This window comes from Sorex araneus, chromosome 1, assembly GCF_027595985.1.
Source record: "Sorex araneus isolate mSorAra2 chromosome 1, mSorAra2.pri, whole genome shotgun sequence".
Classification (NCBI taxonomy): domain Eukaryota; kingdom Metazoa; phylum Chordata; class Mammalia; order Eulipotyphla; family Soricidae; genus Sorex; species Sorex araneus.
In genome coordinates this window covers 172,325,127-172,339,042 of record NC_073302.1, presented here as the reverse complement: position 1 = coordinate 172,339,042, position 13,916 = coordinate 172,325,127, and positions in this window count along the sequence as shown.

Below are 13,916 nucleotides of genomic sequence, written 5' to 3'. Positions count from 1 at the left end.
ACTTATTTATTGAATACACAGCCATGACTTCTGGAGAGGTCTCACTATGGTGTACTCAGTAAAAGAGAATGTAGAAAGCCCAGAATTTCCATTGTTTTTTTCACACCAAAATTTGGTAAATAAAGATCAAATATTTGCCTGACTCCCACCTACCAATCTCTACCAAGACTTTGCACAAAAACAAGAAAAAGTGAAAAGGGCCAAAATGGTTATGTGGCCACAAAGACGAGACTTTTGTCTTACAATAGCGAACTAAAATTCCTGGTCATTTGACATATGCTAAATCTTTTTTCTAGGGGAAAACTGGATCTGACAACTACATTTGAAGAGTGCAGAATCACAAAAATTGAGTCATTCCATTTCTAAAGATACTTTAGGGCTTTGCTTTTGTTTTATTTACAGAATGAGGGGTGAAAAACTAGGGGTTATATAGAAAACTCTTGCATCTAACAACAACTATAAATACCAGTGTATTAGCTATGTATTGCCACATAACAAATTAACCCTAAGGTTAATAAGCTTAATAAACTTACAAATATTTATTTCATAGAGTTTCTGTGGATCAATAATCTGGGAATGAATTAGCTGTATTCTTTTAGCTCAGGCTAGTCAAAACGTCCTGACTCCATTTGTCTGATGTCCTGACTGAGTTTGGAAGGAATAATTCTAATATAGCTTGCTCACATGACTAGCAAGCTTCCCTCAGCTATTAACAGGAGGTACAGTTTCTCTCCTCTGCTTGGAGTAGAGCGATAGCACAGAGGTTGGGTGTTTGCCTTTCACGCAGCTGACCTGAGTTCAATTCCTCTGTCCCTCTTGGAGAACCCGGCAAACTATCCAGAGTATTGAGCCCGTGCGGCAGTGCCTTGCAAGCTACCCCTGCGTATTGGATATGCCAAAAACAGTAACAATAAGTCTCTCAATGAGAGACGTTACTGGTGCCCGCTCAAACAAATTGATGAGCAACGGGATGACAGTGACAGTGAAGAAGCTGCTTGAGAAGCCACACAGTGTGGTAGTTATCTTCCTTCAAAATTCTAGAAAAGTCAAGGCAGAAGTCATAATCTCTTATACTTACAAGCTTCAAAAATTGTACACAGCTTTTCACACTTATTTAAGCAAATTGTGAACAAAGTTGTTCACAATTTGTTATAGGCATTCAAAATTTCAACACCAATTCCATCATTATCACCTCCCCTCCACCATTTTCCCAACCATACCTCAAGCCTGCTGCCATAGCAGGATCACAATAATTTATTTTGAATTGCTTGTTGCCACTAAATGGCTAATGGAATGATAAGAAATATTTCCATAGTAGAAAATTTGTGAAAATTATGTATCTCACCATGGGAACGTTAAGTCCTTGTCTGAGGGTTTACTAAGCTGTTGTTGTAAGTTAAGCCTTCTGTATTAATGCTTTTGTTAGTTGAGATTGGTTGGTTTCTGCATTACATTCCATCAAATCTGGTGTGCTACTACTGAGATGGCACTGTTGTAGAGTTTGGAGATGACACTCCAGAAAAACCAGAATATTTAACTGGGAAATCTGGCCAAAGGCATGGCAGTGGCTTTGGGCTGCCGAAGTTTTGTTAGGTTGAGAACGGCCCACCCCACCTTCCGAGATCACCCTGGAGGTCTTAGCTGGGAATGGGAATGTGAAAAATTTTTGCAGCTAATTGATTATTTTTGAGATTTATTTATGAGTCTCTGGAAAAAACTGGTAAATGAGTTTGCATGGTGGCAGCAGAGGTTCCTGGGCATGGCTGCCTTTTCTTTCAAGAGTCTAGTTGTTACCAAGTCAAGTCTAATGACTGTAGAGAGATGCAAGACCAAGAATGCCAGGAAATGGAAATAGTTTTGGAGGCTGACTACCATCACATGCAACTTTGCACTATTTCTCTTAGTGAATAAAGGGTGTTTGCGTTAAATGAGAAAGGACACATTCTAATTAAATGCTATCTCCTTCAATTATCTTAGCTATAAAAGGAAGGGGATTCACCTCACACTTAAAAAGAAGCAGTGAGTAGGTTGCATTCTTTGAACTTACTGCTGTTGAACTTCTTTTTGTTGGTTTCCCAAAGACAAGACTTTAGGTAGGTTACCGAGTAAACCAAAGATTTCACAATAAGCCTCACTAGAAATTCACTGAGAAACTAATGTGGATGAAAGTCTGATTTTTATTTAATCTCATTTTCAATGGACAATTGCTATAAAACTCTTCTGATTAATGTCTTTTTCTTAAAAGTCTAAACCTTCCACTCATTGCTTTATGAAAATAGGCAACTGAAAACCTGGCAAAGAAAATGATTTTTCCTGATTTTTGTCCAAAAATTCCCAGCAGCAACTGGCATGTACCAATGACTAATTTACCCACTTCCACCTCTGTGTTCTTTACTGTACAAACTCCTTACCCCTCTCCTCTACTTAACCCTGTATAGGTAGGTAAAACCCCAAATAGCACAAGTTTCTGAGCTAAAATTAAAATGCAGAAAAGCAATATAGGTGGTTTTTTGCACTCAGGAAAATTTTTTTTTTTCTTTTTGGGTCACACCCAGCGATGCTCAGGGCTTACTCCTGGCGTTGCACTCAGGAATTACTCCTGGCAGTGCTTGGGGGACCATATGGGATGCCGGGGATCGAACCTGGGTCGTCCGCGTGCAAGGCAAACGCCCTACCCGCTGTGCTATCGCTCCGGCCCCAATATAGGTGGTTTTTTTATATGTGCCCAAAATATTCACTGCCCAAGCATTTTGATGAAAATTAAACCAATGTTTTAAGTGGAAGACAAAAATATCACTAATTTTTTCTTTACAAAATAAAAATTGGATAAATTAATCCATCTGGTTACTCTAGCCAATTCAGTTTTTTAAAAATGTCCTTCAAAGTCACTTTTAAACAAAATTATATAGACTTTGCCTCTGTTAGGCACAGAAATAATAATAGAAGAAATCATTTGTATGCCAAATACTATACTGACACATTTTTATTATGTGTCTCCCAACACAATTGAAAATTATGCATTATAACTTCTAATTTTCAGATGAGAATTGAGAGTCAGAAAGGTCAAATGATTTATCCAAAGCTATAGAGCAAAGCCAGGGCTATATTTCCTGACTCCCAACTCACCTTCCACTAACTATGTCTCCCATAAAGTGTTGTTGGTTCTTTAATATGAAGCAAGTTACAGAAATTTTGAAAAAATGCTTACAATAGATACCTCATGTGTAAAGATAGAATGACAGATCATTTCATTATTATCAATTCTAACAAGTACTTGCTATGCCCAAAGCATTCTAAGTTGAAGGAAGAGGAGAAATCATATCCCCAAAGCTTTGCAGTGTGATGTGGTAAGGTGACACTGACAAAAACTTTTCTTCACGTGGGTTTGCAGTTCCAAGCATGGTCCCCCAAAACTGCTCAAACCAGATGCCAAAGGGAAGCTCTTCTCAGTGCTTGGTGTCTAGATTGGAGCTCACCCAAGGAAACACATACGTGCTTTCCCGTTTATACTGTGCTTGTGACGTGGCCTAGCCTCTCATTCTCAATGAGTTGCAAAGGGAAGGACACTTGTGTTCATTAGCCATGTGTCTCTTCATCCATACTTTTAAAAATTATTTTAATTTCTGTTTTGTTTCACTTTGGTGCCACATTCAGAGGTGCTTAGGGCTTACTCCTGACCCTATACTCAGGGAACACTCCTAGCAGAGCTCAGAAATACATACGGGATGCCAAGGATTGAACCCTGTCCTTCATGTGTAAGGCAGGCACCCTACCCCCTGTGGCCCCATTCATTTCTTTTTTTGAGAGAATAACTAGGGCACAAAAACTCAACTCTTCCTAAACCATGTAAATGGAATCACTCCCAAAATTTGTCTGTGATTTCAAGTCCAACCCATCCCTCATCCTTGTAATATCATTTTATGTTCAAATGTCCCTTCTCTTTGGAAAATAAGACCACACAAACAAAAAAGAGATACTTTTAAACTAAAAAACAATACAAATTTTTATCATCTTAGTATATTGGTTAGAATTAATATTAATCTAGATATGCTTATGTAATGATTCTAATCACTTTATTTTATGCAGCTGTGTTTCTGATCAGAAATTTTAGAAGTGGCTTTTTGGGAATCAGAAAAAGGGTGTGATGGCAGGAAATATTTTTTGAGTAATTAGAATTCAATTTTTGTATGACTTCTCAGCAATGCTCACTTCACTAGCATTGTGAGCGCTTTGGTGAGAAAACAAAGATGATTACACAATCATTATGAAATTCTGGGTTCAACAGTACATTTTGCTTCCCAAATGGGTGAGGGAAAATAATAACGACAGTTTCCTTGCCTCGTCTCATGTCTTCCAAAGCCTTTGAAGACATATAAGAAATTTCACAGTATGGGTTCAATGCACATCAAGATTTTCTTGCTCTGATGCAACAAATTTGCTGCACTTTTTAGAAGCCAAATCTTTCCCACAAAATTGTTAAAAGATTATAATTTTAAAAAATTCCACTGAAATCCAAAATAGTTTTTAATGTGAAAAATGTTTTACTTTTGCCTATTTATATTTTATGTCAATGTTCTTTAAAAAACACTCAAGCGCAAAAACTAACTTAAAAATAAAACACACACACCAGGGGGAAAATAGGGGCTGTTTCTAGGAAATACTGAAAAACCTTGGTAGGCTGACTTTCATCTTACAGATACAGAAGATATGGCTGCATTTTAAATATTAATCTTACAAATTCCTGTTACCTGATCTTTTAAATCTCTTAGAAACATGCAACTATTCATACACATATGATTTTATTTTATTTGATTTGTCAGGACTTTGAATATAATCTAAAAAAGAAGTGGATAAAGTTTCAATTTCCTTATTTAAAGTGCTTTCTACAGTTCTTACGTTCAACAGAGGACAAATGCAAATATAGTTAAGGAGATGTGGTACCCCACGGCAGCCCAGGGAAGAAGCCCAGGGCCTGCTTATTGGTTTTTCCCAACCACTTTCTTTAAGGGTTCATTTCACATCGATCTCACACCTTGGAAAAATACAGGTCTGAAGGGTCACTTGAATGAGAGATTTTCCTCTTTATAATACAGAATAGAAATTGAGGGCTTGGTATTGTCATGGAAATGACTCTTTGTAAATACACTCAAAGGCCTATTTCAAGCCAGAATGAGCTGGAACAATGTTTTCTTTTTCTTTTTAAATTATGAGATTGGAGTTTGGGTAGAGAGAAGCTCTTTGGTCAAGATGGTTGGGGAAATGAAGGGAAAGAGGGGCTGCCTGAGAGAATTCTCTCACCAAGAGCCTGACAAATTGTACAGCCTGGCATTGTTCCAAAAAGGTGTTTGTCTTTTCCCTCAGGTACATAAATACACAGTCTGTTGTGACCCTAGGGAGGAAAGGTAAGGAGACAAAAGAAAGAAGAAACAGTATGGATTATATGACTTGTTTGTGATTGCATTATTTAATTTTTATTTTGGACAATATGGTCTACACATACAGAAAAAAAGTCATTCTACTTAAAGCTACAGCAGCAGCTGGGACTTGATGAAATACATGTTTTAACAAACATTTAAATACCTTAGTAAGTCACTTTATTTTCTTTTTAGTGTCAGGTAAAAATTTTCCTCTCGCACACAGCAAAGCACTAAAATTCTTAGTTCACTTTTGTGAACTGAGGGGGAAGAAAAAGTAGAATAGACTGAAGACAGGGAGTGATAATGAACTGTTGTTTTAAAAAATACTCACCCTCATTTTGAGGTGTTAAAATTGGATTTCAGGGCTTTTGATTTCAGTGTTATTTTAAGTTCTAACTTTTTGGCAATTTTTATAAACAAAAATGTAAGCATCTTTCACTTAAGCCATATAGCTTCAGAGAAATAAACTTAGAGCAAAAAACAATAGTTCTTAGTATATGTTCAGCTTTAAAGTTGGTGAAATTGGTTATGGTGCAAAGCAGGTGTTTTGAAAGTTAACACATGGTCCTTATCCCTCCCCCACTTAAGGACAGATCATTTTGTAAAACATTCTTATCCAGTATTTTAGTATTGTTCCTTGAATCCAGTGAGCAAAGGAAGGAAGACTTCTCTGTAAGTTCATTGCACCTGATCCATTAACCCCTCTTTGACCTTTGATAGAAAAGTAATGTCTTGGCACTGTTTGGAAATATTTAGGAAACAGTTTGGGAAGTAGTTCTGCAGGTCAGCTACCTTATGTCTTCAGAATCATCTGGAGAGTATTTAGAGCAATTATCATTATTATTATTATTTTGACAGTGCTAGGTGGCCCAGAAGCTCCCCTATGCTGGGGCACTGCATATGTTCTACCACTGAGCCAAAAGGCACCTTAGAATAAGAGATGATGAGCTGCTCCTACTGCATCTTAACTGAGGGAGTAACACTTTCAAGTAGCCCAGCTTAATAGAATGAGTATTTAAACTAATTTGATATGTACTACCTTGATTTTACAGCACTGCCACCTTTCTGCCCAAGGGCAAGTCCGTTCTACTGAGGCAATCCTCCCAGCTGGGAGTTGCTAGTGTGAAGTTCCTTTTCTGTGTTAGAATAAAATCTGAGAAGGTCTTCTTGGCCTCACTTTGTAATTCAATTGTATCTATCTCAGTGATTTGCTATTCTCTCTATTCAAAGACATGCCTTCCATTTAGAAGCACATTCATAAATGTTTGAGAAGTGTGCTTTTAACATTAATCAAGAAATTACATAAAATAAGCTCTGTATAACCACTATTGAAGATTAATATTTAATACATGGCACTTATAAAGATAACATGATTCCATCTTCATCAGACCTAAGAACAAAACAAAGCACTGAGTAATACACACACACACACACACACACACACACACACACACACACACAGAGTTGCTTTTATTTTCCAGATTAGGAGTAAAGGGAAAGAAAGAAAAAAAGGAAGAAATAGAGAAAAGAAGGAAGGAAGGAAGGAAGGAAGGAAGGAAGGAAGGAAGGAAGGAAGGAAGGAAGGAAGGAAGGAAGGAAGGAAGGAAGGAAGGAAGGAAGGAAGGAAGATTAGACATAGAAAGGGGTATATTGGAATTATAAATCAGGAAACATTCAAATCATAGGTATTATTGTTCCTGATTAAATGCATCTCTAATTTAGGGAAGATAATCCCCTTCCCAGCAATCTTCCCAGGCAGTATAAAGACTTTAGAAAAGGTGGGAGAATGGGGCTTTTTAAATAAGCTAATCTTGTAAATAGCAATAATGAGACTTTCCTTTGTTTTTAAGAATAAAATATACTCTCCAGTTCCAAAGACTTTAAGATTAATCCTATTAATCAATCAGGCCTAAAATTAGGATAAAACCTTAAATTGGTATAGTACTTTACAATTCATAAGCTTTTTCAGTAATACTATCCTCCTGGGTTATCTATTTTTTCTTCATCTAAATCCGATCTGTTTATTTCCTTACTATCTTCTACTCCTAAAATGTAAGCTCCATACAAGCAGAGATTTTAGTCTACATTTTTCATTTTATTTCCCTGGCATCTAGAACAGTGCTTGGGGTATCACAGATAATAGGTGATTAATTTGTTAAATTAATCTATAGGGTACATGAATACATAAGTACTATTTCATCTGAACCTTAACCCAGCCAGAAGAAAAAAAACAGGCACATAATTTCTACTCTCTTTAAAAGGAAAAACAAAGACTGCATAACAAATTACTTATGATAGCATCACGGTTAACCAAGAGGTCTGATTAGAAAGACTCCCCAACTTCTGAACTGCATATCCCTTCTTGAGTTTCTGTGTTCCAAGAGTCATCATTACTGGAATCAGTCTACTTTCATTTTCCATGAAGATTCTTGCAAAGACAAAAAGCGAGTAAAGTTATGTAAGGTTATGTCCTTCCCTCTCAAAAGCTACAGGGATCCACCTTTTTCAGCTTTCTCTTGAATCTTTTTTCTATAATAACATGAATTATATTCCTATGTAGAAAATATATTCTGACATATAGTTGCCTTGCCTAGGTCTTTTTGGCTCTTCTCCCATTACCATGTCCATGATTTCTCTTCAAGAAGCTTCTCCTTTAATCCTAGGTCTTTGATAGGGTCTACAGATATTAATTGGTAAGTCTTTTTTTTTTTAACAGTGCTAGAAATTTCCCTTTTCCCTGTTTACACAGAAGAAACTGCAAATCTATCAGGTTCAAAAATTTATTCTTTTCATGCAATCAAATGGACCCAATGAAAGGCTTATATTCTGAGAAGCAGCCCTGGAGAGCCCAAGAACAAAATCAGCCAAGACCAGAGGCAAGAGAATTCCGCAAGACCTCCAGCCCCTACTGGTTTGCTTCAGGGTATTATGGCATAAAGTACTACATGGACAACTGTAAATATTAGAACCCTAGTAACTCAGGTATTAGGAGTATCTGAGAATCCCCCCAGGATCTCTTTCACCAACTATACCAAGATACTTTTTGTAAGCGTACCACAGTTTCTTTTCTTCACATCTCCTGTGCTTTCTTTCCTTTCCTTTCAACAAAATACTAAACAGTTGTCTTTTAGTGTTGGGCGAAAGTTGCTGAAGAAGGTAATTGTCAACTCTCATGTCCCTACCAGCAGTCAAAGATTATTCCTCTAAGCACATAATCCCACCATTGAACATGGTGTTTTCTAAACAATAACAGAGAAAGGGGTAGGTAGGGAAATAGATGTTTCAGCAATCAGGCTTCTATCACAATGGAAGCTGATTGGACTATGAAAATAAATTATTTCTGAATCTGATGTTCAGTTACTGCATTTTTGGAAATAATTTGGGAAATAAACTGGGTTAAATACAGGCTAACTGGTGGATTTATGATAAGCAAATTATATTTGCTTTTTTCTAAAACAAATTATGCTTGCTTGGTATAAGGCCAACTTTTGGGTTTTGATGGCCCTCTGCACACGATTCAAGAAAAATGAGTTTTAGAAGTATGCCTTTGGGCTGGGCTTAGGTTATTTCATCCAATTAATAAACAGGTTATGACATGATAAGTTTTCAGTCTGAAAAAGATTGAAATGACCCTGAGACTATCAGCAAAAATAAGTTATGGGAATCAAGGAAGTAAGTCCCACTCATCTGTCATGGTGGTGGGAGAGAACGGGAGGTAAGTTCCCTATTGAGAATGATCCATGCACATCCACTGCTCAAAATATACTCTGAGTTGTCTCTCAGAAGACTGTGATAACTGAGAAAAAATATCAGCCTTGTATATACGTGAATAGAAGGCAAAGAACCCCTTCATGTCCAGTCTTTATAATGTTTTGTTGATCCTGTTTCAGAACAAATTTTGTTTAGGGAAATGCAATTAGCCCACAACAAACTTCAGCATACATAAATTTAGTTGCCCATGAGGGTCAATCTGATGGACTGGCTTCCACTATATATATATATGTATATATATATACATATATATATACTTCCTAGGTATTCTGAATTTATTAGCCAATAATGAGATCATAGAATCAAATTGTATTATGAATTCCTTAGGTGAGTCTAAGGTACAGCAGCCAAGAGGCAAACAGGCAAATTTAACAAGTTTTTAAAATAGCATATTTAATAAATAGTTCTAAGGTTATGGCAAACTCACAACAGGTGTTGGTTTTAACATTAGTCATTAATAGGCAGTTATTTTAAAACAATAAAAATTATAATATGTGGCTAAGTTATTGTGATTTATTTATAAAGTTCCCAGAAAATTAAAAGCTTTTCTAGGATACAGGAGAATAGCACAGTGGCTTAAAATAACTGCTTTGCAACTGTAAGATTTAAAGTTCAATTCAAGTCAATCCTGGTTACTCAGGATGATGCAGGTGATTTCCAGGTGCTCCCAGCCAGGTGCATCAAAGCACTACAACTACAAGATGTGACCATCCAGTGAGCACAGTTAGAAAATGTGAGAGCATCATGGTCAGGTAGTATAATTTCTGGCAAGCTCTCTAACCAGAGTGTTGAGTGCCACAACTAAAGATCATACTCCCTAGCATACACAAATATGAATATTATACCCGAAGGTATCCAGCCTTGGTGAGAGCTTCAACTGACTGTGCGAGCATGACAAGATGCACAACACCCAGTGAGCACCATGGCTAAATATGCAAGCCAAACCACCATGCCTGTGTTCCCTCCTTATTAGCACAACAGCAACGAAAGCTGGGGTAGGGATTAAAACAAACTGAAAAGTGATAAATAAATAAAAATAAAGTCTCTTCCTAGTTTCATAGTGGTGGGTGGTTGAAACTTGAGATAAAATGTTGAGTGACAGCATACAAGAATGCCTCAAAGGGCGTGGTTGTACACTGTACAATACCAAGCAATTGCAGTGAGAAAACAGTTAATATTGAGACTTTTGAAATACTTTTCAATATATGATTAGCTGTGACCCTGACCATTTTTTGCAGAAATTGCAGTGAGAGGTATTTTTCATTCAGCAAAGTAAGTGGTTTTCTCTCTTCATACAGAATAAAATAGAATGTTCTGATCCTACAGGCAGAGAAATATGATAGACTTCTCTATATCAATCCAGCACCAATTTCGTTTTTTACCTTGTATTATATACCTCCCTGCATTAGTCAGAGAACTGATCAATAAAATACATACATATATATATATTTAAGAGGATATTTATTATGGAATTGATTCATGTGGTTATAAGGACTGGAAAGAACTATATTCTTAAGTCTTCACAATGGAGAACTGGAAAAGCTGATAATTTAATTCTGTTGGAATCTGAAGACCTGAGAACCATAGTTGCTGATGTTGTCAGCCCTGGTCCCAGTCCAAAGGCCAGAGAACCAGATGTGCCAGTGTCTAAGGGGAGAAGACGTCTCAGCTCAAGCAAAAAGAGTAAATAAGCACTTTCCGCAATACTTTGTCCTATTCAGCCCTTCAGTGGATTGTATGACACTCACCTACATTGGTGAGGATGATCTTTATTCAGTCTACTGATTCAAATGCTAATCTCTTCCACAGACACCCTCACAAGTACACACAAACATATTATTTTACCAGCTGTCTGGGCATCTCTTAGCCTAGTCAAGTTGACATACAAACTAACCACACACTCTCTCTCTCCATAGATTTTATCCTGAAATCATTTGCTCTCCAATCATCTCAATGTGGCTGGTTGGACACTCAAACCCATTCTTCCCAGCCAGTTATGCTATTGAGCTGTAGACATGAGACAGTGAGGCTCTCAGAGTGTTGCTCTTCTGGAGTTCTCTGCCTTCAGAGTTCCCTTTCCTTAATGGTGGCAGAGCTAATCAGAGGTATGTGGCAAAGGCTGTTACTTGAGTTCCAGTATCTGTGCTCTAGTTTTCTCACAACAGTAACACGATCTGGGGAAATTGTCTTATGAATTTAGTTAGTATTTTCCAACTTTTTTTGCAGCTACTTGTGGCCACTTCTGTGCACAGCATATTAGTAAAAATGTTATGTGAGAATTTAAATCTTTCTTAAGGGCACGACTTTGTTGCCAACTGGCACATAAAAAATGTGCTTGTAATCATTAATTTCGAAGGAAATGAAATCAAAACAATGAGCTATGACCTCAGACCAGTGAGCCTGAAGTATATATATATATATATATATATATATATAATATACATATATATTTTGAGTGACAGCATATAAGAATGCCTCATAAGGGCATGCTTGTATATTATACAATACTGATAAATTAATATATATGTATATATATATATATATATATATATATATAAAGAAAACACAGAAACAACAATGCTGGTGGGGATGTAGTGATAAATGATCGTTGTGAACTTTATGATCCAGACTCTGGAAAGTGGTATGGAGATTTTAAAATATATTTTAAGCCTCTATGTAGCCCAGCAATTCCACTCTATGGTATCTATCACAAGAATACACAGAAAAACCACTAACAGAAAAGTGTATGTGTATATATATATTCATTGTAGAACTATGTGCAGTAGCCAAGATATGGAAACAACCCAAGTCCAATGACTGATGACTAGATAAAACAATTTTAGAATGGATACACAATGGAATATGTATGCAATAATATATATACATATATGTATACAATGGAATACTATTCAGCTATAAGAAAAGATGAAATATTGCCTTTTACAATGACTTGGATGAAACTAGAAGGTGTCATGTTATGTGAAATGAATCAGAAGAAGGAAAAATGCTAGTTGATTTCACTCATATGTAGAATATCAAGAAACAAAGTAAGGGAATGGACAATGGCTAGAGAAAACAAACATTTAGACTGTCAACAAATTGGAACTAAGTGAGGGGAGAGGGAGGAGTGAGGAGGAAGAGGGACGCATTTAGTTGGGAATGAGGGATAGTCATGGAGGGATATTGGCACTCTGGTATGGGTGAGACGCAGTATTTTATTGAAGCCCCACAAACTAATATTAATACTATTGTAAACCATATTACTTTGATTTTTAAAAAGCTGCTTTATTTCCTGCATCATTATTGCTTATATTCCTATATCCTAGTTTTTGGAATATGGATGTTATGATTTCACCTTCATCTTGGACTAGAAACAAAGCCCCCACAGCAGGGCAACAGATCAGAGGACTGTGAGAATAAGTACCTGAAGATTTCATGGTTCAGTTATCTAACAAGCACTGAATGATTTTCAACAGAACTATTTGGAAGGAAAAATATTTTATCTTATTTAAGTCACTTGATTAGCTGCTAAGGAATTTTAGTTTTTCAAGCAACCTTCATTAGCTTCTCTAACACAAGGAGAGAGACATCGGGTATCTCAAGGGAAGCAGAGTAAAAAATATACAGAATCTTGTTAGTATAATTTAAATTATTAAAGCTAAACATATCTGAAGCCTTGTTATCTTTCAGTTGTTTAAGTACATAAAATGGTATCTTTAATTTGAGGTTTAAGGTGTTTCCGGATAAGAGAGCAGTAGTCTTGCCCAAGGTGAAACTGGTGTCCAGGAAAAGACCAGAATTCAGATTCTGTGGCTAATGGCCCAGTATGGCAATGCTAGGCCTCATTGACCACGCAGACTCACACATACAACAATTTTCTCAGCAACTTCACTCAGTCTCGTTTACAAATCCTACCTCATTGTTCTTTGGTTTCTTCTTACTCATGACCTCTGCTGAACAGTGATGAGGGATAAAAGACAGACAGAGCTTGCCCCTAAGATAAGTCATCTCTATAATAGTTTATTGGAACCAAGGAGGCTGTGGGAATTGCGAAGAGAGCGACTACCACACAATAACAAAAGACTTAACCTTGACTCCCATAGAATGAATTTATATTTGTTTTCAAAACATTTTCCTTTTCTCAGTGCCTCTTCCAATGTGAGAGTACTTCTTTATTATCATACCAGTAAGTCTTGATCATTTTAATAATTTACCATCTCAAGGAGCCATGAAAAAAGAAAGGAAATTGCTTTCAGACAGTGTCTTATTCAAGCAAACGGAAATGGTTTCTGAACCACAAAAAAACAAATAAACATGCTTCCACCTGGAACCTCACTAGTGTTTGCCTGTTGTCTGGCACTCAAGGTTGGGCTTTAAAATAATGATGTAGTGTGTGCTTGGAGCTTCTGAATGCTCATAGGGATATTTGAACTAGAAGAAGAGGATGTTGACCATGTCTAGGGCCACTGAACTTTGACAACTTCCCAAATTCTGGGTGTGAAACCATGTGCAAAACGTTTTTCAATAGAGCCAAATCAAATGGCGTATCAGTTTTCAAAACTTTTAAAGAAGCATATTTTATTATCACTCAAATACAATGCATATAACCATAGTAGATGACAAGCATTGATGTTAGAGACTCTTGTGATATTGGAAAGATTTGAAAAGAAACTAAACATTTTGGGGCCACACAGATGGTACAGATCGTTATAATATGCCAGTCAACCA